The sequence below is a fragment of the Procambarus clarkii genome, chromosome 71, assembly GCF_040958095.1.
Source record: "Procambarus clarkii isolate CNS0578487 chromosome 71, FALCON_Pclarkii_2.0, whole genome shotgun sequence".
Classification (NCBI taxonomy): Eukaryota; Metazoa; Arthropoda; class Malacostraca; order Decapoda; family Cambaridae; genus Procambarus; species Procambarus clarkii.
In genome coordinates, this window is record NC_091220.1 from 13,963,513 (window position 1) to 13,971,666 (window position 8,154).

General features: G+C 25.6%; 1 protein-coding gene across 9 annotated transcripts in view; it reads left to right on the forward strand.

Moving 5' to 3' along the window:
* Positions 1-238, forward strand: part of LOC123745666 (afadin) — a 356,634-nt gene extending 356,396 nt beyond the window's left edge. For all 9 annotated transcript variants that reach the window (XM_069312042.1, XM_069312045.1, XM_069312043.1 and 6 more), the window contains one exon: positions 1-238. This exon is cut by the window's left edge and continues 933 nt beyond it. The gene's annotated coding sequence lies outside the window, so the exon portion shown is untranslated.
* The last annotated feature ends 7,916 nt before the right edge of the window (positions 239-8,154 follow it).

The following is an 8,154-nucleotide window of genomic DNA, read 5'->3' on the forward strand; positions in this document are numbered from 1 at the left end:
AGGGGGACTCATTTTATGGAATCTTGTCACAATTACTAGTTAGTGCAGGCAGTGATGTCTTGCAATGTTATATTGGAGGAAGAATATATATGTACATTTATCAGTTATTTTATGATTATTATGGAATAAAGTGTGGTAGGCTGGGGTATGTGGATAGAAGATTAATCGTGTCTGTGATAAAGGGAGACCCCAGCCCTTCCTCACTCATTTTACACAATATATTAAATCCAGAAACTAATACAGTAAAGTAGTTTTATTATCCAAAACAATTTCCATTTCAATGTAAGTTGAATGATGAAAAAATCCCATACATATACATATTATACATAATCATATGATATATCATGTATATGTATATCATACACAATATATCATGTATCATATATGTATATGTATTGTATACATATACATGTATGTTTATATATGTATATGTATCCTATATCTATGACACATACAAACATATATAATACATGCATCATACATATGCATACATGATATATGTATGATAATATATATGTATCCTACATGTATGAGATTATATATAATCTCATACATGAATCATATATGTATAGGATACATATACATGTATGATTATATAGAATACGTATATGATACATATACATATGATACATGTATGAGATATAATCTCATACATGTATCATATGTATTGTATACATGTAGGATACATATATATACATGTATATGTTTCATACATATAGGATACATATATATGTATGATATATAATCATACATGTATCATATGTATGTATAGGATACATATACATGTATGATATGTAGGTTACATATATGTATACAATAGATATATGTATTGTATACATATATATCCTATATATCATACATGTATATGTATGATATATAGGATACATATGTATTTTATGCATATATGTATCATATCATACATGTATATGTATCTTATACATAATTATATATGTATAGGATACATATACATGTATGATATATGTATACAATACATATATGATGTATACATATGTATGTATAGGATACATATGTATGATATATATAGGATATGTATTGTATACATATATGTATCCTATATATATCATATGTATCCTATATATATCATACATGTATATGAATCCTATACATAATCATGTATAGGATACATATACATGTATGATATATATGTATATGTATCCTATACATATACATGATTATATATGTATAGGATACATATACATGTATGATATATATAGGATACATATATGTATACAATACATATATCCTATATATATCATACATATGCATCCTATACATATGATACATGTATATATATAGGATACATATGTATACAATACATATTCATACATCTTATATGTATTGTATACATATATGTATCATACATGTATATATATATCCTATACATATATAATGTGTAGGATACATATACATGTATGATACATGATTATGTATAGGATACATATACATGTATGATATATATATAGGATCCATATATGTATACAATACATATACATCTTATATGTATTGTATACATATATGTATCCTATATATCATACATGTATATGTATCCTATACATATACATGTATGATACATATATATGATACATATATGTATACACTACATATACATACATCTTGTGTGTATGTATTGTATACATATATGTATCCTATATATATATATATCATACACGTATATGTATCCTATACATATATAATCATGTATCATATGTATAGGATACATATACATGTATGATATATATATAGGAAACATATATATGTATAGGATACATATACATGTATGATATATATATAGGAAACATATATGTATAGGATACATATACATGTATGATATATTTAGGATACATATACATGTATACAATACCTAAGATGTATGTATATGTATTGTATACATATATGTATCCTATATATATCATACATGTATATGTATCCTATACATATGTATGATATAGGATACATATATGTATACAATACATATACATCTTATATGTATTGTATACATATATGTATCCTATACATAATCATGTATCATATGTATAGGATACATATACATGTAGGATACATATATGTATACATATACATCTTATGTATTGTATACATATATGTATCAAGATGTATGTATATGTATCATAAGATGTATGTATATGTATTGTAGACATGTATCCTATATATATACATGTATATGTATCCTATACATATATAATCATGTATCATGTATGTCTGTATAGGATACATATACATGTATGATATATAGGATACATATACATGTATGATATATATAGGATACATATACATGTATGATATATATAGGATACATATATGCATGCAATACATATAAGATGTATATGTATTGTATACATATATGTATCCTATATATCATACATGCATATGTATCCTATATATATCATACATGCATATGTATCCTATATATATCATACATGCATATGTATCCTATATATATCATACATGTATATGTATTCTATATATATACATGTATATGTATCATACATGTATACGTATCCTATATATACATGTATATGTAGTATACATATACATGTATGATACATATACATGTATGAAACATGTAGGATACATATACATGTATGAAACATGTAGGATACATATACATGTAGGATACATATACATGTATGAAACATGTAGGATACATATACATGTATAGGATACATATAAATGTATGATACATTTACATGTAGGATACATATACATGTATAGGATACATATACATGTATAGGATACATATACATGTATAGGATACATATACATGTAGAATACATATACATGTATAGGATACATATACATGTATAGGATACATATACATGTATGATACATGTATAGGATACATAAACATGTATGATACATATAAGATACACATACATATAAGATACATATACATGTATGATGCATATAGGATACATATACATGATACATATAGGATACATATACATTATACATATATGATACATATACATGTATGATACATATAGGATACATATACATGTATGATGCATATAGGATACATATACATGAATGATATATATAGGATACATATACGTGTATGATGCATATAGGATACATATACATGAATGATACATGTAGGATACATATACATGTATAGGATACATGTATGATAAATATACATGTATAGGATACATCTAAATGTAGGATACATATACATGTATAGGATACATCTAAATGTAGGATACATATACATGTATAGGATACATATACATGTATGATACATATATAGGATACATATATGTAGGATACATATACATGTAGGATACATATACATGTATGATACATGTATAGTATACATATACATGTAGGATACATATACATGTAGGATACATATACATGTAGGATACATATACATGTATAGGATACATATACATGTATGATACATATACATGTATGATACATATACATGTATAGGATACATATACATGTATGATACATATACATGTGATACATATAGGATACATATACATGTATGATACATATAGGATACATATACATGTATGATACATACAGGATACATATACATGTATGATACATATAGGATACATATACATGATACATATAGGATACAAATACATGTATGATACATATAGGATACATATGCATATATGATACATATAGGATATACATGTATGATACATATACATGTATTATACATATAGGATACATATACATGTATGATACATATACATGTATGATATATGTATAGGATACATATACATATGATACATGTAGGATACATATACATGTATAGGATACATATACATGTATAGGATACATATACATGTGGGATACATATACATGTAGGATACATATACATGTATAGGATACATATACATGTGGGATACATATACATGTAGGATACATGTATAGGATACATATACATGTATAGCATACATATACATGTATGATGCATGTATAGGATACATATACATGTATGATATATATACATGTATGATACATATAGGATACATATATATGTATGATACATGTAGGATACATATACATGTAGGATACATGTACATGTATAGGATACTTATACATGTATGATACATGTAGGATACATGTATAGGATACATATACATATATGATACATATACATGTATAGGATACATATACATGTATGATACATGTAGGATACATATACATGTATGATACATGTAGGATACATATACATGTAGGATACATATACATGTATGAAACATGTAGGATACATGTACATGTATAGGATACTTATACATGTAGGATACATATACATGTAGGATACATATACATGTATAGGATACATATACATGTATAGGATACATATACATATATGATACATGTAGGATACATATACATGTATAGGATACATATACATGTATAGCATACATATACATGTGGGATACATATACATGTATATGATACATATACATGTATGATACATATACATGTATAGGGTACATATACATGTATAGGGTACATATACATGTAGGATACATATACATGTATAGGGTACATATACATGTATAGGGTACATATACATGTAGGATACATAATGTATAGGATACATATACATGTAGGATACATATACATGTATAGCATACATATACATGTATGATGCATGTATAGGATACATATACAAGTATGATACATAAAGGATACATATACATGATACATATAGGATACATATACATGATACATATAGGATACATATACATGTATGATACATATAGGATACATATACATGATACATATAGGATACATATACATGTATGATACATATAGGATACATATGCATGTATGATACATATAGGATACATATACATGTATGATACATATATGATATATATAGGATACATATACATGTATGATATATAGGATACATATACATGTAGGATACTTATACATGTAGGATACATATACATGTCTAGGATACATATACATGTAGGATACATATACATGTATAATACATATACATGTATAGGGTACATATGTATGATACATGTAGGATACATATACATGTAGGATACATATACATGTATAGCATGCATATACATGTAGGATACAAATACATGTAGGATACATATACATGTATGATGCATGTATAGGATACATATACATGTATGATACATGTAGGATACAAATACATGTAGGATACATATACATGTGTAGGATACATATACATGTATGGGATACATATACATGTATGATGTATGTATAGGATACATGTAGGATACATATACATGTATGATATATATACATGTATTATACATATAGGATACATATACATGTATGAGATACATATACATGTATGATACAAATAGGATACATATACATGTATGATACATATAGGATACATATACATGTATGATATATATAGGATACATATACATGCATGATACATGTATAGGATACATATACATGATATATATAGGATACATATACATGTATGATATAGGATACATGTATAGGATACTGATACATGTATAAGATACTGATACACGTAGGATACATGTATAGGATACTGATACATGTAGGATACATATGCATGTATGATACATGTAGGATACATATACACGTATAGGATAAATATACATGTAGGATACATATACATGTATAGGATACATATACATGTAGGATACATATACATGTATGATACATGTAGGATAAATGTATAGGATACTGATACATGTAGGATACATGTATAAGATACTGATACATGTAGGATACATATACATGTATGATACATGTTGGATACATATACATGTATAGGATAAATATACATGTATGATAAATGTAGGATCCATATACATGTATAGGATACATATACATCTATTGATACATATAGGATACATATACATGATACATATAGGATACATATACATGTATGATACATATACATGTATGATACATATACATGATACATATAGGATACATATACATTATACATATAGGATACATATACATGATACATATAGGATACATACACATGATACATACACATGTATGATACATATAGGATACAAATACATGTATGATACATAGGGTACATATAGGATACATATACATGATACATAGGGTACATATACATATAGGATACATATACATGTATGATACATATACATGTATGATACATATACATGTATGATATATACATGTATGATATATGTAGGATACATATACATGTATGATATATGTAGGATACATATACATGTATGATACATATACATGATACATATAGGATACATATACATTATACATATAGGATACATATACATGATACATATAGGATACATACACATGATACATACACATGTATGATACATATAGGATACAAATACATGTATGATACATAGGGTACATATAGGATACATATACATGATACATAGGGTACATATACATATAGGATACATATACATGTATAGGATACATATACATGTAGGATACACATACATGTATAGGATACATATACATGTAGGATACATATACATGTATGATACATGTAGGATACATATACATGTATGATACATGTAGGATACATATACATGTATAGGATACATATTCATGTATGATACATGTACATGTATAGGATACATATACATGTAGGATACATATACATGTATAGGATACATATACATGTATGATACATGTAGGATAAATATTCATGTATGATACATGTAGGATACATATACATGTATAGGATACATATACATGTAGGATACATATACCTGTAGAGGATACATATACATGTATGATACATGTATAGGATACATATACATGTATGATACATGTATAGGATACATATACATGTATGATACATATAAGATACACATACATGTATGATACATATAAGATACATATACATGTATGATACATATAGGATACATATACATGATACATATAGGATATATATACATTATACATGTATGATACATATAGGATACATATAGGATACATATATATGTATGATACATATAGGATACATATACATGTATGATGCATATAGGATACATATACATGAATGATATATATAGGATACATATACATGTATGATACATGTAGGATACATATACATGTATAGGATACATGTATGATAAATATACATGTATAGGATACATCTAAATGTAGAATACATATACATGTATAGGATACATCTAAATGTAGGATACATATACATGTATAGGATACATATACATGTATGATACATATACATACATAGGATACATATATGTAGGATACATATACATGTATAGGATACATATACATGTATGATACATGTATAGTATACATATACATGTATGATACATGTAGGATACATATACATGTAGGATACATATACATGTATAGGATACATATACATGTAGGATACATATACATGTATAGGATACATATACATGTATGATACATATAGGATACATATACATGTATGATACATATAGGATACATATACATGTATGATACATATAGGATACATATACATGTGTGATACATATAGGATACATATACATGTATGATACATATAGGATACATATACATGTATGATACATACATGATACATATACATGTATGATACATATAGGATACATATACATGATACATATACATGTATGATACATATAGGATACAAATACATGTATGATACATATAGGATACATATGCATATATGATACATATAGGATATACATGTATGATACATATAGGATACATATACATGTATTATACATATAGGATACATATACATGTATGATACATATACACGTATGATATATAGGATATATATACATGTATGATACATGTATAGGATACATATACATATATGATACATGTAGGATACATATACATGTATAGGATACATATACATGTAGGATACATATACATGTATAGGATACATATACATGTGGGATACATATACATGCATGATACATATACATGTATATGATACATATACATGTATAGGATACATATACATGTAGGATACATGTATAGGATACATATACATGTATAGCATACATATACATGTATGATGCATGTATAGGATACATATACATGTATGATATATATACATGTATGATACATATAGGATACATATATATGTATGATACATGTAGGATACAT